This window comes from Pseudophryne corroboree, chromosome 10 (assembly GCF_028390025.1).
Source record: "Pseudophryne corroboree isolate aPseCor3 chromosome 10, aPseCor3.hap2, whole genome shotgun sequence".
In the NCBI taxonomy this organism is placed as follows: domain Eukaryota; kingdom Metazoa; phylum Chordata; class Amphibia; order Anura; family Myobatrachidae; genus Pseudophryne; species Pseudophryne corroboree.
Genome location: NC_086453.1, coordinates 146291452 through 146316770, shown reverse-complemented (window position 1 = coordinate 146316770; position 25319 = coordinate 146291452). Strand labels below are relative to the sequence as shown.

At 44.9% G+C, this 25319-nt stretch overlaps 1 pseudogene; it reads right to left on the bottom strand.

Annotated features, from left to right (window-relative positions):
- Positions 1-1658: 1658 nt before the first annotated feature.
- Positions 1659-1731, bottom strand: LOC134967806 (U2 spliceosomal RNA; annotated as a pseudogene).
- Between the last annotated feature and the right edge of the window lie 23588 nt (positions 1732-25319).

Below are 25319 nucleotides of genomic sequence, written 5' to 3'. Positions count from 1 at the left end.
TCACTAGAGTTTGTGCAGCTGATGGCGCTCCGCGGCCACCTGCACAGGTCAGCACTGACAGTTATGCCTCGACAGGGACTGAGGGAGGCAGGGGAGGCTGTTTTGCACTGCCCGCTCGACACGTCATTTGATGTGAGAGATGTGGCGGCGGGCGGCAGCTGAGGATCGCAGGGGTGACGTGCGGCAATAGTAGCGAGGGCGAGTGGGCATGATGCCCTGGCCGCCGCCAGCACCCCCCTCTGCTGGGCCTGCCAAGGCGCACAGGCCACGTGCCCTACTCGACCCCCCCTTAATTACGCCTTTCCCCCTCATATACTACAGCTATAGCCCCCCTTCCTCTTACACCCAACACCTCCTCCATGCACTACAGCAACCAGCCCCCCTTCCTCATACACCCCAACACCTCCTCCATGCACTACAGCACCCAGCCCCCCTTCTTCATACACCCCAACACCCCCCTCATACACTACAGCACCCAACCCCCTTCCTCATACACTCCAACCCCTCCTCATACACTTCTACCCCAGCCCCCTTTCCTCATACATCCCAACCCCCAGCACCCCCTCTCATACACTACAACCCCCAACATCCCCCTCTTATACACAATAGAACCCAGCTCCCCTTCCTCATACACCCCAACACCCAGCACCCCCTCTCATACACTACAACCCTCAACACCCCCCTCATATACTACAGCACCCAGCCTTTCCTTCCTCATACACCCCAACACCCAGACAGCCCCCCTCATACACTGCAACACCCAGCAAGTCCCCCCTTATACACTACAGACAGCTCTCTCATACACTCCAAGCCCCCATATACTACAGCCCCCAGTCCTCCTTGCTCATACACACACACACACACACCCCTTATACAGTACACTGTAACACTCAGACACCTCCTCATACTCTACCACCTCATACATCCCACCCCCATCATGTTCACTTCACTCACCGGCTGTTTCTAAACAAAGATGTGGGGACCTTGTGGCTGCAGGAAGCTTTCTGCTCCGGTCTCCGCTGCCCGGCTGCCGTGTGTGTCAGAGGGTTGGGGGGAGGAGCCTCCAGCAGAAGTAAGTAGGCCAGTAGGGTCATACACTTTATCATGTGCCCCTGCTAGCACTCAGCGTGTGTCCTCAGCGCCCGCTCACCTCAGCATATTTCCTCGGAGCCCGCTCAGCATGTATCCTCGGCGCCCGCTCAGCATGTATCCTCGGCGCCCGCTCAGCATGTGTCCCCGCGATCTTCAGCAGTGTGATTCCCCCTCACTGCGATCTGCAGCGTTTGTCACTCACCACTGCTCAGCAGCCCCGATCTGGCACCAGCGCAATCCACTACGCGGGAGTGCCAGCGGCCAGACTCCATTTAAACATAGCCTGGGATGCCTCCGGACGCCCCGCCCACCCAATGATCTTGCCTGCTGTTCTTCCCCACCACATCCTTCTCCTATTGGTCCGGCGGTGATGTGGGTGTACATTCCCACATTGTGGGCGCGACTGTCCCCAACTTCACTTTGACAGTCCGGAGCAGAGGTGGGGCGGGATGTATGTTCAGCGGCTGACACTGCACCACATAAACTGCCTTGGCCGGCAGCGCCCCCTTCTGTAAATCTTGCTACGGCGCCCAGGGCATGTGCCCTGCTCAAGATACGCCTCTGAGAACAGGTACTCCACCAAGTGTTTCCCTCGAGCAGGTACTACACTTGATCTTAGCCAAAAGGCAGAGAAGCGATAATCCGACACTAATTGGAGAGGATCCGACACTAATTGAATACTGCCCTTTAGTGTCACAATAAAAAATTCCCATTTTTTAATGAAATTTCACAACTTTTTCAATGGAGGTAATTCAGACTTGATCGTAGCAGAAAATTTGTTAGCAGTTGGGCAAAACCATGGCCCTCATTCCGAGTTGTTCGCTCGCTAGCAGCTTTTCGTAGAAAGGGCACACGCTAAGCCGCCGCCCTCTGGGAGTGAATCTTAGCTTAGCAGAATTGCGAACGAAGTATTCGCAATATAGCGAAAAGATTTTTCTTTGCAGTTTCTGAGTAGCTCGAGACTTACTCTTCCAGTGCGATCAGTTCAGTGCTTGTCGTTCCAGGTTTGACGTCACAAACACACCCAGCGTTCGCCCAGCCACTCCCCCGTTTCTCCAGCCACTCCCGCGTTTTTCCCAGAAATGGCAGCGTTTTTTCACACACTCCCATAAAACGGCCAGTTTCCGCCCAGAAACACCCACTTCCTGTCAATCACACTACGATCAGCAGAACGAAGAAAAAACCTTGTAATGCCGTGAGAAAAATAAAAAACTTCTTAGCAAATTTACTTGGCGCAGCAGCAGTGCGAACATTGCGCATGCGCAGTTAGCGGAAAATCGCACCGATGCAAAGGAAAATAACGAGCGAACAACTCGGGATGAGGGCCCATGTGCACTGCAGGGGGGGGGGGGCAGATAACATGTGCAGAGAGAGTTAGATTTGGGTGGGGTGTCTTCAAACTGAAATCTAAATTGCAGTGTAACAATATAGCAGTCAGTATTTCTCTTACGTCCTAGAGGATGCTGGGGACTCCAAAAGGACCATGGGGTATAGACGGGATCCGCAGGAGACATGGGCACACTATAAGACTTTGAATGGGTGTGAACTGGCTCCTCCCTCTATGCCCCTCCTCCAGACCTCAGTTATATTCTGTGCCCAGAGGGACTGGACACACACTAGGGGAGCTCTCCTGAGTTTCTCTGAAAAGACTTCAGGTTAGGTTTTTTATTTTCAGAGAGACCTGCTGGTTACAGGCTCTCTGCGTCGTGGGAGTGAGGGGAGAGAAGTCAGACCTACTTCTTCTGAGTTAAGGGCTCTGCTTCTTAGGCTACTGGACACCATTAGCTCCAGAGGGTTCGATCACTTGGTGCGCCTAGCTGCTTGTTCCCGGAGCCGCGCCGTCAACCCCCTCACAGAAGCCAGAAGAAAGAAGCCGGGTGAGTATACAGAAGACTTCAGTGACGGCAGAACACTTCAGTAATGGAGGTACAGTGCAGCGGTCGTGCTGCGCTCCATGCTCCCACACATACACCAACGGCACTCACAGGGTGCAAGGCGCAGGGGGGGCGCCCTGGGCAGCAGGTTACTGGAGTTTTTACACTGGCAAAGAGCATGTTATCAGTGCCTAGGCACTACATATAAGACCCCCACCAGTATAATTATTTGAATTTGAGCGGGACTACAGCGTGCCGGGTGGGGGAGTGGCTTAGCCCGCACAGCTTACCAGCGCCATTTTCTCTCTTCACAGAGCATGCAGAGACGCTGGCCTGGACCTCCACTCTCCTTAGCAAGTACAGGGAGCAAAACGGGGGGGGGGGGGGGCACAGTCAATTGGTGCTGTATATATATATATATATATATATATATATATATATATATATATATATAGAAAAATTCACAAAAGAAGCCGCTTCACACTTTCTAATGTAATTAATGCTGGTGCTCGGTCAGTGAAGTAATGCAGAAAATTCCAAGAGTAACCACCAGAGGGATCAAACTTAGAAAGACCAGCACACTGCTTGAATGCAAAAACTTTTTACTTGTTTCAAAATGAAAAGTGCTGTTTATAGCAGCAAGCATATAGAACACATGATAGTAGCAGCATATGAAATATAACAGTGGATACTTAACATCCCGACAGCTGTTTCGAATATCTTCTTCAGGGGAATGAATAAAGTGTCATAGTGCTGACCACTGCACACACCGCAGTGTCAATTTCCAAAGTGTCTTGTGCCTAATGAGCTTGTCATGCAAGTGCAATTTATAGTGTGTAGTGTACTTACCTGGGAACCATCTCTCCCGCCCGGTCACACGTGGACGCAGCAAACGTCATTCACAAGCACCACCTTCGGACGCTACCAGGAAGTGACGTCAGGGGAGGGATATGTCCGCAACACCTCCCGTGTGCAACACATGAAGGAGCCGGACAGCAACTCCCCCCACGGAGGGAAGTTCCTCCGAGAGTGCGGACACGTGACACAAGTCGCCTAGTCACGCGCGTCATATTAAACGCGCAGTATGTGACAACCCGTGGGAGGCGCTCAGTCAGTCCCGATAAAAAACTCTCCGGAACTAAAAGAACACCATACCTGTTCCCGGGGAGGGAGAAAAGGTTCCCAGGCATAAACAGACAAAAATACATAAACAAAACAAATAATAAATCACATTGTAAATACTGGACTAATGGAGCATGTTAATGGTCAATCATAAACCTATCAGATAACTTTAGGTAAGTATCGGTTTACACAATTAGACTATCAATGACCCTGTAATCAACTGATGTGGTCTCACTTAACAATGAATCCACAGCTCCAAAATATAGCCCTTAATCTAGACATGGTGACCAGTATCAATGTATAAGAACATAATATACATACAAATATAAAAACTAATAAATCTCGGATAATGGATCCAGATACGACATCATAAACTTGGTCAAGGCTCACATGTGTTTATGTGTAATAAAGAAAAAAAGAAAACTGGAAAAAAAAATTTTGAACCAAAAAAATGTTACAAAAATGGCACAAAGGAGAAATCCTCATTGAGGCCAGCAGGCGAGAGGGTGTCCAAACGACGAATCCTCCGGCACTCTTGTTGCAATAGCAGCTTGTGGCGATCGCCGCCCCGTTTAAGAGGAGGTACATGGTCAATGGGCATAAATAGTAGATCTTTAATATGATGTCCAAGATGAACAAAATGTTTAGCGACTGGTGGCGTTGAGCTTTCAACTTTGGTAAACGCCAATATATATAGATATATAGATATATCCTCTGCATCAAGCTTTCCTGAGATTTGCGGTGCAGGATTCTCATTACCAATTTCAGACGTTGCAGTTTGGGCTTTCCACGGCCCCGAGGGTCTTCACCAAAGTCATGGCGGAAATGATGGTACTCCTACGCAAGCAGGGTGTCACAATTAACCCGTACTTGGACGATCTCCTGATAAAGGCGAGATCGGAGGAGCAGTTGCTAAGAAATGTGGAGCTCTCCCTGACGGTTCTGCAACATCATGGTTGGATTCTAAATTTGCCAAAGTCTCAGTTGATTCCAACAACTCGGCTGCCTTTCTTGGGCATGATCCCGGACACGGAACTGCAGAGAGTGTTTCTTCCGGCGGAAAAAGCTCTGGAAATCCAACGCATGGTCAAAGAGATTCTGAAACCGGCAAGAGTGTTGATTCATCAATGCACTCGAGTGCTAGGGAAGATGGTTGCGGCTTACGAAGCCATTCCGTTTGGCAGGTTTCATGCCCGGGTGTTTCAGTGGGACCTGCTGGACAAATGGTCCAGGTCTCACCTGCACATGCACCGGTAAATAAGTCCATCTTCCAGGTCCAGAATTTCTCTCCTGTGGTGGCTGCAGAGTTCTCACCTTCTAGAGGGACGCAGGTTCGGGATCCAGGATTGGGTCCTGCTGACCACGGATGCGAGTCTCCGAGTCTGGGGAGCAGTCACACAAGGAAGAAGTTTCCAGGGAAAATGGTCAAGCCAGGAATCTTGTCTCCACATAAATGTTCTGGAGTTAAGAGCCATCTACAATGGCCTTCTGCAAACGGAAAACCTTCGAGGTCTACCTGTCCTGATTCAGTCGGACAACGTAACAGCGGTGGCGTACGTAAACCACCAGGGCGGAACAAGGAGCAGAGTGGCGATGGTGGAGGCCACAAGAGTTCTCCGCTGGGCGGAAAAGCACGTGAGCACTCTGGCAGCAGTCTTCCTTCCGGGCGTGGACAACTGGGAAGCAGACTTCCTCAGCTGACACGATCTCCACCCAGGAGAGTGGGCTCTTCATCAAGAGGTATTTGCAGAAGTGACAAGGTGTTGAGGAATTCCTCAGATAGACATGATGGTGTCTCACCTCAACAAGAAGCTTCAGAGATATTGTTCCCGGTCAAGGTACCCCCAAGCCAGTGCAGTGGACGCCCTGGTAACTCCGTAGGTGTTTCAGTCGGTGTATGTGTTCCCTCCACTTCCTCTCATTCCAAAAGTGTTAAGGATCATAAGACGAACAAGGGTTCCGGCAGTACTCATCGTTCCAGATTGGCCACGGAGAGCCTGGTATCCGGATCTTCAGGAATTGCTCGTAGAAGATCCTTGGCCGCTTCCTCTCAGGGAGGGCCTGTTACTGCAGGGGCCGTGCGTATTTCAAGACTTACCGCGGCTGCGTTTGACGGCGTGGAGGTTGAACGCCAAATCCTAGCTCGAAAGGGTATTCGCGGGGAAGTCATCCTTACTCTCCTTAAGGCTAGAAAGGAGGTCAAGGCGAAGCATTACCACCGTATTTGGAGAAAATATGTGTCGTGGTGTGAAGCCAAGAAAGCTCCAACGGAGGAGTTTCACCTGGGTCGTTTCCTCCATTTTTTACAGGTAGGCGTGGATGCAGATTGCAAAAGGGAATACTCAAAAACAAGCGCTCAGTGTTGTTCCATACAAATATAATACTTAATGTCCATATATGATTGTGGGAGAAGTCCAATTTCCAAATGGGTCCTACTGCTGTAATGTGGATCCAAGGGAAAACTTCTGCTCCGCAAATTGACTCAGGATGATATGCAATGGAAACAGAAATAAAACATCATAGTGCAATATGTCCTTATATGATAAAAGGTGATGTTATCTCTGGTAGGAATAAATCCACTGATACATAGATGGCGTACCACACTCACAGTATATATAGCATATCTCCGCATATAAAGGTATCTTACCATAAGAGAAAACAATACACCCACACATTATCTGAGTTCCAAAGCTCATTGATGTATATATTTGTTATTAAATGGATATGGATTCAATACATATTACAAAGTACAGTATAGCTATAGTTACATGGTAACACTCACACAGTAAGCAGTTAAAACATACAGTTACATACAATTACATACAGTTACAGGCCAGCGATACAATTACCATTCCCTCCAATGCATCTTATGTCTCTCTCTCTCTGTAAATAAATACAGGAACTGAACTGGCAGCAAGTACATCATCCTCTGAGATCAAAAAGCCACCGAGCTCCTGTGTGATCAATGTGTTATCTAGTTTCTGGGGGAGGGGTTCACGATGAGTCACCAGTCCCTTTGTATATGGTAATCAGTTCCTGTCCACTGTCCTAATAAGAGTGATTTTAGCTTTTATACATTTAATCATAATTATCCGCTGCAATGTCCCACAACTTCACAACAAGCATCAAATGAATCTACACATCAATCTGGTTGCTTCAATAGTAAACATGACTTGTTTCATTCAAATAATACACATACATGACACCACTCCATCATATACAATTCTAAATCATCATGATGTCTGGCGCTTGATACCACCACAATTATGTACTGCATGAAATAAGTGTTGAATCCATCTCTGTGGCATGTCCGTGTAAATGCGGGTGTTACCATATATTGCTGTGCTCGCTGCGCATATTTGCAAGTATAGCAACTTATATGTGTGTAGTTTGTATGTTCTCTTTATGTAATATTTTTGACTTCGACAGTCCACCCTTTGGCAGGAAACAATAACTGCCATCAATTATTAACATAAGAAAAAAATATGTTTGGATTCGATTGAGGTTCTGCTGGGTAGATGAAGAAGACACAAACAAATTGTGACAGTGACATATAAAATTTTCATGATCTACATATATTTTCTAAACATTGTTTCCATTTCTGGAACGTATGCTAGGTCTGTTTAATAATTTAACAAGGGTTATAAGTAGTGTCCTTCCTAAATAACATAAACCTTCGGAGTTCGGGGAGAGCCACTCATAAACCTTTCTTCCACATATATTAATGAGCTCTTTATCTGCAATGTGTGAATAGCCATTGTCTGATTGTTCCTGATTACCTCTGAACTCCATAACTACTAGACCTTTGATTTTTCTCTGATTTTAACAAACTGATCGACTAATCCTGGGATCCTATAAGGAAATCACTCCTTCCTCCAGAAACCAGTTCCAGTCCCACACTCGACTCCTCATAAAAAAAACCTCGCAAAAATAGAAAATCCTGAAAGAAAATGTTTGTCAGCGGGAAAGAGAAAAGAGAAATAGAACAAAACAACTCTTGTTCATAACAAATCAATTACAATGACTGGTGTTTCTGCAATCCTTTAGTATGCTCAGGTACTGTTCAACAGTGCCGCCTCTCAGTCTTCACGGAACAGAGTCTCTGGTGATACTTTTGCGATCTCTTTGCCTTGCTCTTTGAACACACAGTTCACTTGGAACACACAGTTCACTTTGCTCTCCACCTTGCTCTTTGAACACACAGTTCACTTGGAACACACAGTTCACTTTGAACACACAAACTCGAATGTGAGCAATAAACTACTTTGTCACGAGTTCTCTCCGGGTCAGCGACCTTCTTCAGTGGGACGAGTGGACCCAAGTCTCTCTTTCGGCGACCTTTAGTGCTGTCAAAGAAACTCGGTATGGTCCTTCCCACCTGTCTATTAGGCAACCTAAGCGTAAGAACAATCACACAGTATCTTGGTTCACAATCAAGACAATTAGCATTTGGCATACCAGCAATCAACAGTTTCAAGTTCTTTTGTCAAGTTCTCAAATGCTGGCTCATCTCAACAAGGTACTGTACTGTCACCTCATTGGTGTATTTCTGATCATTGTGCGGATCAATCATGACATGAGGTTGTCTTCCAAAAACAACCCAAAAAAAAAAGACACATACCAAAACAAAAACAAATTTCGAAGAGGGTGATTCGTCGAGTGAAGATCTGGGAGTGGTTCCGATGCTACATAATACTAGTGTCAGTATCTATGATCACAATAGTACAATTTCAAGCTTTGCTCCTACTTCTAGGGGTACCATTATCTACACACAAATTTCTGCGCAATTTTTCTTTGTGGTAAACACAGCAGCATTCGTGGCGGCAGGAAATGCCTCTACCCAGTTTGAGAAAACATCAGTGCACACCAATACATAACAATAATTCCTAAAGGGTGTTAACTGTACGAAGTCGATTTGTATTTCCTGAAAAGATCCGTCTGCAGGAGGGATATGGGATGGCTCTGTTGGTATTGCTTTACCAATTTTCTTCCTCAAGCAAGTAAGACAGGTCATTGCTCTCTTACCTGCATGAGAATAGAATCCTGGTGCACACCAGTAGGCTCTCATCAGCCTGCACCTACCCTCTTTGCCTAGATGAGTCAGACCGTGTGCCACCTCAGCTAGACTTGGAAGGTATGCTCTGGGGGCTACTGGCTTACCGCGTCCACCTGCCCACAGTCCTGTGGACTCCTGGCCATACCCCTTTGTCCTCCAGACTGCCTCTTCCTGCAGGGAACACAAATTTTTGTATCTTAACTTAACTATTGTGTGTTTGCAATGTAGAGTACCATGAGCATAACTCAAAAAAAAAAAAAAAAACATCTCTAGTGGAGAGAAAGAAGAAAATGAAAAAGAAAATGTCAGGTTTGCCATTAACCAACAGGCATATCAGTGTCTATACAAAATTACCCTTCACCAGTATTCCCATTCTCCACCCTTTGTGCATGACAAGGCACACTGCAGTAATACTGGTGTCAGTGTGCTGTTGAGATATACTGGGTTTCGGCAGAACTCTGAAGGACCTAGGCATGTGGAGTTTGAACTGTACTTGGGTCCATGTATTGTACCACCCTGTGTGAACGCAAAAGATGTAGAGGAAACTGTAGAGAAACAGAATAGAGGTTGGTGACAGATGAGTTTGTAGAGGTGTAAGAAGATTTTATAAAAATTTGACAACTGGATTGGGCACTACGGGGAAGTGATTCTCTACTTGGTCTACTCCCCTTAAAAAAATTCTGTGTTTATCGTATCGCTATTGGGACTATCCCAGCCATCAATCCAGTGTCCTGTCCAATCCAGTGTCCTGTCCATCCACAGATACCACCCGGTATCTGTGAGATAATTTCCTCTACCTGTGATGGACATGCATCTAGAACAGTAGAATGCGACATTAGCCTTTGAGGGGTGTCTAGTATATTTTGTACTTCTTGAGCATGGTTCTCAGGTATATCCAAGAAGACATCCTCAGGAGTACAATATATGACACACCGCATTTTACACACTAAGTCTCTGCCGAGTAGATTAGTCGGAGCCGATGCAGCCAGCAGAAAAGACTGTTTGGTTTGCAAGGGCCCTATCGTAATCACTGCAGGTCTACTCAAAGGGTATTGTTGCATCGTTCCTGTTACTCCCATTGCTCGAATCTGTGTTTTCTATATAGCTCGTTATTCCTTACTATATGTCCCTTGATCCCGTCTATGTGTTTAATAATGTGGCTTGTGTTTTCTGTCTAGGGGATCTATATTGACTATGTGTCTTACTACTCCTACAATCTCTGGCAAAATGCCCTTCCTTCCTACAAGTGTAACATATTATTGACCATTAGGGATCTGGGGTTTGGACTGATGGGTCTTTCCTGTATGTGCCAGTATACTTACCGTCCTCAACCTCTCCACCTGTTGTTCTCTGCGCCTAGCACTATTCTTGTGATGTTCAATAGCACACTATCTAAGATTAGCTACTGTGACCCCTTTCCAATTTTGCAAAGAAGTCTGCACCCTGACACTCAATGCCTTATTGAGCCCGACCATTTGCACAGAGACAGCCACCTCCCATTTGCCGAATTAGTGTTTACCAGTGATCTTATCCAGATGGAGAGTTTTCTATTACTGCAAGAGACAAAAACAAAAAAGTTTAACAAGCTTCTAGGTCATGCGAAGTATTCATTCAATCCTTCTCATCCCGTATTAAGGGTCTGTACATGGTCCAACAAACATTTCCGAGCTCATCTTTACTAGGGGCATTACTAGGAATGAATACTTCTTATATGGTAACTGAAAGAAATACCCTGGGGTTACCTTGTCTCTGTCCGCTTTCCTACTGGCAAATACTAATGTGCAGACAGGTTTTTTCTCCATTTCTGACGTTACTTTCTTGATTTTTTTAGTTTTATCTATTTTTTTTTTTTTTACTATATATGTACATGAATGATACCATACTTACCTGTTCCACTGGTCTCAGCCACTTCCCCCACAGGCTACTGCTCTTCTTTTACCGGTTGGATACTCCCCTGGGTACATGAGAAATGTCTGAAAACAATCAGGTCACCTTCTCCTCCTAAATAAAACTTCAACATTCATTAGTACATATATAGGTTACAGTCATATTTTTCATATTTTTATTATTTTCTATAGTTTGTATGCTGGCCGTAACTGCTTCCATATCTACATAAGGCGGTGTACTTGCATTCTCTTTTTTTTTTTTTTTACTTATTTATTGTTGCTACAAGTTCAAACAGTTCTTATATTTCCATTCTTGTCTTATATGACTTTGGTTAAACATACCACCTGCAATAACTTAGGATCAAACTCACCAACCCCTCTTGCTGTCACAGGTTTAAACAATTTGTATGTCTGACCCTTTGTTTTCGGGATTTTATCAGACATATTCTTATCCTTAAGTTCTGCAATACCTCTGGTTCAAAGCTGCCCACCCTAGGGAATGGTTCCCTATCTTTGTCAGTCATACGTACTGTCAAAGTCAGAAAAATATCTCTATGCACACTACCATATTTGCACCTCACACAGGTCCGTGCTGCGCATGCGTGCGCTCTCCCGTACGTGCGCATACTCACAGTCGCGGGCACCCGCAGGCGCACGGTATGCGTATTTACGGTAGAGTTTATGTGATCGTAGCGTGCGACTCAATCATTACATATTTTCACTATATAATGTATTTTGTAGATCATGGTCCCTTTGATAGATTCTGAAAGTTTAGTTAACATAGCATGTTCCTGAACAGAGAGATCCCTCTTTGTATTGTACGAAGGGTCTAACAGGGGTCATACAGTGGTGTTTGGTACCCATCGGAAGAGTATTTAAATAGCAATATTCCGGTGTTGGTTTGGAGCGGATTAATCGCTCGTGCGAATAGTTATGGACATAAGAAGTTTATGTCCATTTACTATTATTTGTTCTTATTTAGTCATGCGGCGGGAAACTCAGTGTCCCACCCACCTGAACAGTTGGAAGCAGTCACAGCCCACCTGTATGAATCAACCTATGACCTTTTGTTATAATGCGAAGCCGAATTCCTGTGTCCAATGAACAATGAGATTGTAGGGACCATTGAATTGTATTGTGTGTCGGGCATAAATAGGCAGGCCGACCATATCCAGTTCACTCTCTTCAACGGTTCTCATTGCTGATAATCGGGAGCTGGATATCGAGGCGCATGCGATCGTTTCCCCTTGTGCGTAAGTGTTTCTCCGCAATCATATTGATCTTCTTGTTATTCCGAGCCAATCTCTCTCAATTTCTCTCTCTCTCTCTCCTTCTCTTTCTCTCTCATTTTCCCTTAAATTGTATTGTATTGTATTTCCTGTGTAGTTATCTGGTTAGGTAGTCTATGTTATATTGTAGTGTATGACTTGTATTGTGTTTAACTCTTTTGCAAGTATAGCATTCATAATATATTTTAGGCGTTGGACCCTGAGCACGGTATCTGTGTGTTTCTTATAGTATTAAGTATTCTCAGAGCGTCGGTGACGCTCGAACAGCTTTAAAGGTAATAAGGTTATACTGTGTTGCATTTACACTCTAACATTACACTAAGGTTTTACTGCACAATACACTGTTTATGGTTTAGATACAAAGGTTTAATATAGAGAGCGTCAGCGCCGCTGGTGATCTCCTCGTGGTCCCGAGCGTCCGCTACGCTATAGCGAATCATTACTTTAGTCAACAGCCAATAACGTGCCTGCCTGTGATCTCTTGGCCGTGAGTGAACGTGACGCTTGAGCGTCTCGATCACGGCAAAGCGATTGTTACGCAACTAGCGTACCCTTACGGTACTTCATACGTAGATAGCGTACAGTGTTCTTAGACCTCATAAAGGGTATTATATACGATAAATATTTAGCTTTATCAATTGGCGGCTCGCCCGTCCTTCACATATCTGCACTAGGTAGATACAGCAGACATTATCCATCAGCAAAGGACGGGAGATCATATTCCTCGTAGTGCTGTTTGGATAAGCGTCTGCTTCTCTTAGTAAAGGGTGCTGAAGGAATCCGGGAACCGGAGGTAAGAACAAAACAATAGTGTCTTTTTAAAACTGTTTATTTTTCTGCCTTACTTACACACGCACGCACACATATATATCTGCATTTCCTTTTCATTGGTGTATTTTCGTATGTCACTCTCCTGTTTGCCAGTTCTATAGTTGATAAACGTGCTTAGAGAGATTTGTCACTATTTCATAGTTTAAGAGTAAAGGTAATATAGTTAAAGTATAGACAAACACACAGCTGTGCCTGAGAGACAAGGCGAAGTCAGTGTGGTGCGCGGTAGATGATAAAGGATCATCTACATTGATAAACGTATAAATTGTGTTACGGTGGATCTTTGCTTTGCGTACACGTGTCTCTAACAAAAGACTGAGACTTGCGTACGCAATCCAAGGGCCGACGCACGCAGCGTATATTACGCAACGGAGCGTACGGGTACGCCCACGTAACTCAAATCACAAGTTTTTTTTTCTCTCCTCTCAACGCGATAAGTAGCGCCACGCGGTAAATAACGCCAGGCGATAAATCGCGCAAATCTATTTTTTTACATTCCAAATTTAAACTAACAGATCCTTCTCCTAATTGGTAACACATCTGGTCTAAAGAAAAAATTTCTGCGCAGAAATAGAAATAGAAACAAAAGTGTATATGCGGTGAATGAGTGTTTGTTTTTACAATTTTAAAGGTTGAACCACAAGAAAAGTCGAGTACTCGTGAGGTACATGCGTGTAAGTGACGTACACGGTGGCTAGGGAGGCATCCCTGGTTAAATATACAATTTGAGCATTAGAGTGTAGCAGACCAGGAGGTCATACTGTAACAGACCAGGAGGTCATAACAGACCAGCAGGTTCAGGTACAGCAGACAAGGAAGTCCGCTATACAGTCCACAGGCACAACACCAAGAAAGGGTTGGTGCAACACCCATATAGGCCATATAAGCTCTGGCTGAAGGAATTCGCAGCCGAAATTTTCGATTCCGTTGGTCGCTCAGTACATAAGATTAGTTGCTTGTGTACTAAACGATTGTACCGCACGTAATTGTGTGCATTAGTAAACCTGACCGGTACTATTTGTGTACGAAGGTCATAAACGCTATTTGTACATTCTAACGTGATTTGTGTAATTTTTTTTTATTTTAAGGGAAGTTCGCTGCTCACTCAGGAACTATCCAGCAACCAATAGTTACTGGAAAGAGTAAGTGTTCTTCGGATCACCCTCACAGGTTCCAGTAAATAGAGGTTCAGGTCGCAGGGGCCCTAGGTCGAGTACGCCAGCACCATATCGGTGTGATCAGGTCGTATTGGTCGGCGTGGGCGAGTGAGTGGGGTACTCGGTAAACCGCCACCGTCAGCCTATTTTGGACATTTGGTTTGCGTAAGGGTTGGCTGGATAAAGCAACACTTTCGAACTATGGGGGCCACTTGTTCAGGTAGGGGGCGATCAACCTCGGTTCGGGTTGATTCAGTGAACCGACCAATTGGGTCGGCAAGGTATGTAATGTGTGAGAAATACGGAAGTCACACAGAAGCTTTATGTGATGAATGGGAGAGAATGACGGTACATGACGGGGAGAAATTCCCAAGAGTAGGTAGCTTCAGCACAGAAGTGTTAACGAATTTAAGGAGAAGGATATGTCTCATTAAATCAGCCAAGAGACGAATCAAGCATTATGATTATTTACAGTTGTGGCAACAGGAGGGTGACATACAGAGAGGATTGGCTCAGGCGGCGGGATCTGGCTCGATCAGAAAACTGATAGCCACGGCCCCACCGCCACCATATATATCGGGAGAAAAATTGGTTGCGGAGAATGACGCATTAAGGTGTAACAAACAAACACTTAGCAACTGTGTAAATGTTAAAGATAATGTTAACCAATTAACCAATGCAAGTATTAACCCGTGCAAGTTGTACCCTGTTTTGAACTTTCCTCAGGAGTGTGATCAAGAGGACGAATCGGCAACAATTTCAGCGCTCTCTCTAGCAGCCACCATAGCAGAGACCACAGTAGGCACAGCTCAACCCCCGAGATTAGTAACGAAAGCCCCTAGCGGAGGGATAGGTGAGGTCGTATCAACGGGTAAGTACGGCACCATACACTATGCTGAAACTATTTCACCACAGCCTGTAGAATCTACACAGGATGAGGTTGTTAGAGTTAATCCTGTTAAGGTAATAGTAGTTCCAAATGGGAAAACAGACACTTCAGGAGTCACTCCTGTTAGGAACATTGCCATGTACAGCCCATTTTCCCGAATGGAATTAAGGACCATAGTGTCGGAATTCCCTGACCCTAGAAAAGACTTAGTTGCCAGCCAAAAATACATCAGAGACCTAGGTAACACGTTAGAGCCCAACAATAAAGACTGGCAGATATTGCTGAGAGCATGTTTACCCTCCAAGGTCGACGCAGCTCAATTTTTAGCTGACTGTGGATTAGATCAGGATGTACCTCTTACAGATGTGTACAACAAAGATAATGTAAAAAGAATAAGCTTACAGTTAAAAGAGTATTTCCCAGCCGTAGTTAAATGGAACAAAATATTCTCCATTAAACAGAAGGAGTCAGAGACAGCTGCAGAGTATTTTCACAGAGCATTATCAGAAATGGCAAAATACACAGGCATAGAGGACATTAAAACAAACACAAACCATCGAGAAGTAGCAGTATCGGTACTGATGGATGGTTTAAAAGAGTCATTGAAGACTAGGGTACAGACCACACAACCATGTTGGCGAGGTCTGTCTGTGGCTACTTTGAGAGAGGCTGCTATTGATCACGATAGGAACATCACCAGACACAGGGAACAACAAGGTGATAAATTAATGGCCGTAAGTATACAGGCCCTGACCACAAGGCAGCCTTTGTTTGTATCACCAAACCCTGTGGGTAAGTCAAGTGTGGTTACTTGTTATTCTTGTCATAAACAGGGACACATGGCACGAGATTGTAGAATGAAGAATTCACGAAACTCATACCAACCCCCTAGACAACGACACGACACACGACATTGGGAGCAAGGTCCGCAGAAACGGAGTTATGAGCCACATACAGGGGAAACAAAAAGATACCCCCCGAACAGAGACTGGCAAGCCTCTGGTAGCTCCCAATTAACTCCGTCACAAGTAGTTGCTGCCAGCGGGATTCAGGGAGGTCACCATACCCAATAGGGGTGTGGCCATACCTGTAATCTGCAGCCAGTAAAATTGATTGCAAGTCTTGGAAGTGAACCAGAAATTGCAATCAATGTAGCTGGTAAATCATTAAACTTTCTTGTAGATACGGGGGCGGCCAAATCAGTGATCAATTCGACAGTGGGCATGAGGACCACTGGTAGGACAATTCCAGCCGTGGGAGTAACAGGAGTAGTCCAGCATTACCCTGTTAGCAAACCAGCAGAGATTACAATAGGGCCTTTACATACCAAGCATTCCTTTTTGCTGGCTGCATCGGCACCGACCAATCTCCTGGGTAGAGACTTACTGTGTAAAATGGGGTGCGTCATTTATTGTACTCCTGAAGGTGTATTCTTGGACATACCTGAGAATCACGCTCAGGAAGTGCGAGACATGTTAGACTCCCCGTCAAAATTAATGTCACATACCATTATGACAAATAGGACTCCCTCCCAAGTAGAAGAAATGACATCTCAGATACCAGAGTCACTTTGGACAAAAGATGGACAGGACACTGGATTAATGGCAAACGTAGCTCCGGTAGTTGTACAAGTAAAAGATGGTAGGATAGCTCCAAAAATCCCACAGTACCCTCTGAAGCCAGAGGTGGAGTTAGGAGTTTACCCAGTAATAGAGCGCTTGCTACAACAGGGCATTCTGGTAAGAACGTCCAGCACTGCTAATAGTCCCATCTTCCCTGTGAAAAAGAGTGGGGGGAGGGGTTACAGGCTAGTGCAGGATCTAAGGGGGATTAACAAAATAGTTGAGAGCCAGTTCCCCGTAGTGCCAAATCCAGCTGTCATCCTAATGCAAATCCCTCCCACTGCGAAATTTTTCACTGTTATTGACCTCTGCTCCGCTTTCTTCTCGGTACCTCTGCACCCTGACAGTCAATATTTATTTGCATTTACATACAGAGGAGTCCAATACACATGGACTCGATTACCACAAGGATTCATAGATAGCCCAAGTATATTTTCCCAGGCTTTGCATGATTGTTTACAGTCTTTCCAACCAGTGAGTGGATCAGTATTAATACAGTACGTGGATGATCTACTACTGTGTTCTGATTCATTGGAAGCATCCCTGAAGGATACGAAACAGCTCCTGTTTCATCTTTCAGACACAGGACACAAGGTTTCCAAAGACAAGTTGCAATTATGCCAAACTAAGGTAAAATATTTGGGACACTGTTTAACACAAGGACTGAGACACCTGACCGCTGATAGAATTCAAGCAATTAGAGACATGACTCTGCCACAAACCCAGCAACAGATCAGAACATTTTTAGGAATGTGTGGGTATTGCCGTAACTGGATCCCAGGGTTTTCCATTCTAGCGTTACCCTTGCAGGAGATGGTCTCCTCAAACAAACCTGATCGGATTTCGCATACAGACGAGTCTGAGACAGCATTTGAGAGACTTAAACAGTGCCTAACGCAGGCACCAGCATTAGGTATGCCTGACTATGGGAAACCCTTTGAACTATACGGAACAGAAAGTGCTGGTTGCGCGGCAGGCGTACTAACCCAAAAGCACGGTGATGCCAGCAGGCCGGTAGCATATTACAGCGCTCAGCTAGATACGGTAGCGCGATCCCTCCCCACATGCTTGCGAAGCGTTGCTGCGATAGCATTGCTAGTAACAAAAAGCGAAGACGTCGTGCTAGGTCACAACCTCACAATTCATACACCACATGCAGTGTCAGCCTTGTTAAATTCTGCACAAACCAGACACGTCTCATCAGCGCGGTTTACAAGATGGGAATTGGCACTAATGGCCCCCGTAAACATCACCTTAAGGAGATGCAGTGCATTAAATCCTGCAACATATCTCCCAGGTGTGCCTGGACAGGCACAAAGGGTGGAGGATGAGAGTGGTGGGGAAGGAGGATTTAATACAAAGGAAGACACTCATGATTGTATGGAATATTTGACCCAAAATTTTACCGCAAGGCCTGACATCAGTGACAACCCACTGGAAGATGTAGAACTTACGTTCTACACGGACGGTAGTTGTCATAGACAGTCAGACTCGGGAGACTTGTGTACTGGATACGCAGTCGTAGATGACCAAGGCACCATAGAAGCGGAACCGCTAGGCCCACCTCACTCAGCCCAGGTTGCTGAACTGGTCGCCCTAACCAGAGCATGTGAATTGGCTAAGGGAAAATCAGCCAATATCTACACCGATTCTAGATACGCATTCGGGGTAGTCCATGATTTCGGAGCCCTATGGCGCCTCAGAAATTTCATGACGGCAGCTGGTACACCGGTAGCGCATGCAGCTCACATAAAAAGGCTTCTAACAGCGATACAGGAACCCGACAGAGTGGCTGTTATCAAATGTAAAGCACATACATATAGCCAAGACCCAGTATCGCTTGGTAACAGCCGAGCAGACGAAGCTGCTAAATTAGCAGCTGCTACCCCCAGACAGACAGACACCACACAACTGATGGTATTTAATACCATCAACACACAGAAGTTGTGTGAGATGCAAAATTTGTGTTCCACACAGGAAAGGGCAGTCTGGAAGGCAAAGGGATATGGTCAGGAGTCCTCAGGACTCTGGACGGATGGACACGGTAAACCAGTGGCCCCCAAAGCATACCTTCCATGCTTAGCTGAGGCAGCTCACGGGCTGACTCATCTGGGCAAGGAAGGGATGTGCAAGTTGGTAAGAGCATATTGGTGTGCCCCAGGATTTTCTTCTCATGCGAGTAAAAGGGCAATGTCATGCCTTACCTGTCTGAGAAAGAACATCGGAAAGGCAATACCTACAGAACCATCCCATATCCCACCTGCCGGCGGCCCTTTCCAGGTAATACAGATTGACTTCATTCAATTACCCCCTTGTCGAAATTTGAAATATGTACTTGTTTGTATAGATGTTTTTTCAAATTGGGTCGAAGCATTTCCGGCGGCCACAAATACCGCTATGTTTACTGCTAAGAAAATTGTGCAGGAATTTGTATGTAGATATGGTATCCCTAGAATTATCGAAAGTGATAGGGGTACCCATTTTACAGGTGATGTCTTTCAAGGAATGTGTAAATTGATGGGAATTGATAGCAAGCTGCACACTCCATACCGTCCACAGGCGAGTGCGAAAGTGGAAAGAGTGAACAGCACTATTAAAAATAAACTGAGTAAAGTGATGGCAGAGACAGGATTGACATGGCCAGAAGCTTTACCCATTGTACTGTACAGCATCAGAACCACTCCCAAGTCCCCTCTTAATCTGTCTCCCTTTGAAATCTTGTTTGGTCGATAACCGCATGTTATGATTAACCCTCAGGATGATTTGAAGTGTAACAATGAAGTGACTGTAAAATACTTGATTAACATGAGTAAACAGTTGAGGAATCAAAATGATAATCTGAAGTTAGTGATTCCTGATTTACCAGATAGTAATTGTCATGACATTGAACCTGGGGATTATGTAATGATACGGAATTTTCTACGCTCAGGTTGCCTTATTGACAGATGGGAAGGACCATACCAGGTCTTATTGACTAGCACTACAGCATTGAAGGTTGCTGAGAGAGAGACTTGGGTTCATTCGTCCCACTGTAAAAAGGTTGCTGATCCAGAGAGGTCCCGTGATAAGGAACAGATGGTAGAGGTTGTATCACTGGAGTGTCTGTTCCAGGAGGATTGAGGCGGCACCTGAGCATTGAAAATCACAAGACCAAAAACAGTTGTCGATCCCTTGTTCCCTTTTATTGTTTATCTCCAACTTCCCATCCCCTCTCCCTCAAATTATTTTTTTTTCCCTTCTCATTCTTCTCCGTTTCCTCCTACAAGATGGACTTGCCCCAAGAGACTGTGATCCGGATTTTCCTGTTGACCATGATGTTGACCAGAGCAGTCTGTTCCGGCGAGAGTACCATGGAGGTCGAGAGAGGTTCTGGAATGGGTTCTGATGATAAAGATGGAGGCGTAGTTTTCCAAGAACAACTTAACCAACAAGTAAAGGCGAGTATCAGAAAACGATCCGATAACATTGACCATAGAAGGAATTGTGAAGGATTGTTAGCTGAAGAAAACTGTATCTGTCGGCTCTGTAACAATGTCATTGAGGATGGGTGCATAAAGAAATGCCAATCCAGTTTTAATATCCATATGGACCGGCATCCATTAAGTGACTATCACTCCTTAGTGGGTAGTGTGTTAAATAAAACAGATTGTTGGGTATGCTCTCAAGTACCTCAAGGTCATAGCAAATCAGGGCTAGTACCATTTCCTTTAACGATAGGGGAGGTACTTGAGTTAAGTGGTGGGAGACCGGTGGACAGAAGGTTTAATATCTCCAGTCCTCCTAGTTTGAAGCTCCACCAATACCATGTGGATAGGTCCCTATTATGTTTCAACATCTCCAATCCCCGAAAGCCGGGAAATTGGGAAGTGTCATGGAGTAACCAAACCATGACCTTTTCGCATAGAGCAGATAGAATGCCTACAGATACAGAGCTTGTACGCCACATAGCCAGTAGAGAAAAATCTTTCCGGTATAGGTATACCTTAGGAAATAGGATTACTAGAGTTGGAGAGGTATCACCAGGATACTGTGCACATGTCGTACAACCTGATACGTGTACTAAGCAGATGGAAGAATTAGGGTTAGGAGATTTCACATGGAAGGTGTGTAACATGGTTATGTCCTACTCCGTCCCATATGTTCTCCCCGATGATGCATATTTCATATGCGGGAGAAAGGCGTACAAGTGGCTTGCCCCAAACTCTGAAGGATTGTGTTATATTGGAAAAGTACTGCCTGAAGTAATGACTGTATCACATGACAAAATGAAAGACATACACCGTGGTGCCCAAGCTCCTTATACTCACACCCATTACGAGCACGTAGTTAAACGACACCTGATAGAAAGAACAGAGCATCCGGCCTCTGACATGATCCATGAATCCACCGGGATTCAGTTTCTAATCGCGTTAGATTTCACCCGCACCGCTAGAGGAGTGCTGAATTATAAATACATATCGGCGCTCGCAAATTTGTTAGATAATATCACTGAAATGTATGATGACACGTTTAGGTATACTGGAAGAGAACTTCAGGCTTATAAAACAGAACTGGTACAGCATAGAATGGTTCTTAATTACCTCACAGCAGTGACAGGCGGATATTGTGTCACACTGGCAACACAATACGGCGTGAAATGTTGCACATATATTACGAATAGCACCGAGGACCCGGTCGAGGTCATAGACCAAAAGATGGACGATATTCTCCAACTGAAGTGGGAATTTCGCAGGAGACACAATCTCACCCTTGCTGCTGTGGGTAATGAGCTGACTGGTTGGGTGTCATGGTTGAACCCGCGAAATTGGTTCTCTGGTTTAGGAGACTGGGCTCAAGGAGTCATAATGGATGTTGGGAAGTTTCTCCTATGTATCTTAGGTGTTATCATAACGATTGGTTTGATATTTAGATGCGGTCAGGCTTTAATGAGGTGCAACCGTCGCACTAAGGTAATGAGTTTAAGGAGTGAGGAAACTGTAATTCCAATGGACTTGATTTATGACCCAAATGTAGAAACAATGATGTGATGAAAATGCGATTTCTACGGTCCGTTTCTTTCACCTGTTTTTCCGTTTCCTCCAAGGTAAAAAGACCCACTTGGACGAGGAATTTGATGAGCCGATATACAGACAACAGAGAGATTAAAGAAGAAGTTTTGACAACCTGATACACAGATTTTTGATGAACTATGCCATGGATCCCCAGTTTCCCTAGAAATTTTAAAATTACGCTAGCCCAACACTTTTGTAAATCTATGGACATTGACAGCTTTTGCTCGCACCTTATGGGCAAAAGCACAAAGAAGACTGCATTCAACAGACACCAAACAAGACCTCAATCGACGAATGTACATTTACCTGACATAGAATACCACCGCATTTACCGTAATTATGTCTTTTCTTCATTTCTGCAACCCTCAGGTAATGACACACATAGTCGATAGGGAATACAGGCACAGATATCAGCAATCACATATCTCCCCCATTCATGTATCATCAACTAAAATGTGCTCCCCCATTTTGTTACAACCAAAGCCGAAAAGAGCTCGGTAAAGTTTGACAGCCCATCCACAGACCCGTACCACGGGATAAGAAGGAATTCAAATGTATACTTTGCAATACCTCGAAGCTTGAGTTAAAACACGTACGGCACGATGATACATGACCCCCAAGCACGGATTCATACACACATGCTTCTGCTATCTCACTAGGTCATACCCTTTTCCTACCTTCTTCTCTCCTCCCCTACCCAACCATGTAAATGTATTAACCCCTGACATATATTTTTCTCTTTTTGAAATGTTTTAGAAGGTGGCAGTTATTATTGACTGCCAAAGGGTGGACTGTCAAAGTCAGAAAAATATCTCTATGCACACTACCATATTTGCACCTCACACAGGTCCGTGCTGCGCATGCGTGCGCTCTCCCGTACGTGCGCATACTCACAGTCGCGGGCACCTGCAGGCGCACGGTATGCGTATTTACGGTAGAGTTTATGTGATCGTAGCGTGCGACTCAATCATTACATATTTTCACTATATAATGTATTTTGTAGATCATGGTCCCTTTGATAGATTCTGAAAGTTTAGTTAACATAGCATGTTCCTGAACAGAGAGATCCCTCTTTGTATTGTACGAAGGGTCTAACAGGGGTCATACAGTGGTGTTTGGTACCCATCGGAAGAGTATTTAAATAGCAATATTCCGGTGTTGGTTTGGAGCGGATTAATCGCTCGTGCGAATAGTTATGGACATAAGAAGTTTATGTCCATTTACTATTATTTGTTCTTATTTAGTCATGCGGCGGGAAACTCAGTGTCCCACCCACCTGAACAGTTGGAAGCAGTCACAGCCCACCTGTATGAATCAACCTATGACTTTTGTTATAATGCGAAGCCGAATTCCTGTGTCCAATGAACAATGAGATTGTAGGGACCATTGAATTGTATTGTGTGTGGGGCATAAATAGGCAGGCCGACCATATCCAGTTCACTCTCTTCAACGGTTCTCATTGCTGATAATCGGGAGCTGGATATCGAGGCGCATGCGATCGTTTCCCCTTGTGCGTAAGTGTTTCTCCGCAATCATATTGATCTTCTTGTTATTCCGAGCCAATCTCTCTCAATTTCTCTCTCTCTCTCTCCTTCTCTTTCTCTCTCATTTTCCCTTAAATTGTATTGTATTGTATTTCCTGTGTAGTTATCTGGTTAGGTAGTCTATGTTATATTGTAGTGTATGACTTGTATTGTGTTTAACTCTTTTGCAAGTATAGCATTCATAATATATATTTTAGGCGTTGGACCCTGAGCACGGTATCTGTGTGTTTCTTATAGTATTAAGTATTCTCAGAGCGTCGGTGACGCTCGAACAGCTTTAAAGGTAATAAGGTTATACTGTGTTGCATTTACACTCTAACATTACACTAAGGTTTTACTGCACAATACACTGTTTATGGTTTAGATACAAAGGTTTAATATAGAGAGCGTCAGCGCCGCTGGTGATCTCCTCGTGGTCCCGAGCGTCCGCTACGCTATAGCGAATCATTACTTTAGTCAACAGCCAATAACGTGCCTGCCTGTGATCTCTTGGCCGTGAGTGAACGTGACGCTTGAGCGTCTCGATCACGGCAAAGCGATTGTTACGCAACTAGCGTACCCTTACGGTACTTCATACGTAGATAGCGTACAGTGTTCTTAGACCTCATAAAGGGTATTATATACGATAAATATTTAGCTTTATCAGTTCCCATTCAGACAAAAAGTCTTCAGCGTGTGGACCATATTTCCCACACATAATACTTTTTCCTTTAAACTTTGCTGACCCCCTGGGCCGCGGCTCTTCAACCTGAACCCTGGTTAAACGTCCCTTACTTGAGCAACTGGCTCCCATAATTGTGGGCCTTTTCCCACAAACACCAAAATACTCAATATAAGGTGACGGTGAAAGTTCTCCGAGCGCTCTTCACCCCACCCGCTCACACCCACGTTGACCAGTACTACCATACACTGTCGATAGCGAAGGCAATGTACCCAACTTAGGACCCCTATTGACCTATATTTACTGGAAGTTTTTAGGAATAACTTACCCTTTCCAGTAAAGTATCTGTCGTTGGAGATTTTCCTGAGAGAGACCAGCGAAAACTCCCTATGCGCTTTATTATACACAAATCACGCTTGCGTATGCTCTATACAGCGCTAATGATACCGTGATTTTACGCGAAAGCTCGTAAAAAGGATATCACGTTGCGCTATATATCGCACCCACAAATGCGCGGTCCAATCGCACAGCATATAGGTACTTGTTACTAATCTGCTGTACGACCACTGGAATCGAATCACAAGCTGCGAAACCTCAGCCGGAGCGTATCAAAAACTATATGGGTCACAACACAATTCACAATTCCCTACCATGCTCCTGTGTAAGTCTCCTCACGACTTACGTATTAAACCTTATACTAACGTGAGTCAGCCGCCTCACGCCACCAAGCCTCCACTCACTTGGTGTACCACACGATGGGATCCCGAATTCCCTGGGTTCGAATATCCACTCACTCCTACGTTCGCTCACTCAAATACACTTTGGTTTTTCTGTACAGAAAATTTTAATTCATTCAGATAGGCAGCTTTACCCCAGAGGCAATACAGTTTTGAAACTAAATTTAGAGTAACCTGCTTTTGAAATCTGATAGTTATCTGCTATTGTATTAAATGTCTACTATCCCACCTTTGAACTAAACGACACTATTGTATAATTTGTACTCAGCGCCCGCATTCTTACGCACTTTGCGTAAACCCGCGACCGTGCGTGTCTCTTACGCTGCGTGCGCAGTCCTTTACTTTGTCCGAGACACGTGTACAAAACCCTGCGTCCGCAATAAAACAAATCACACAACTTCTATAAATGTGAGCAATACTAACTATAATCGCTCACTTAACACAACACACAGTTTTTTCTGTATAAACCTTTACAACCAGGCCAGACTGCGTTTGTGCTTTACGCTTA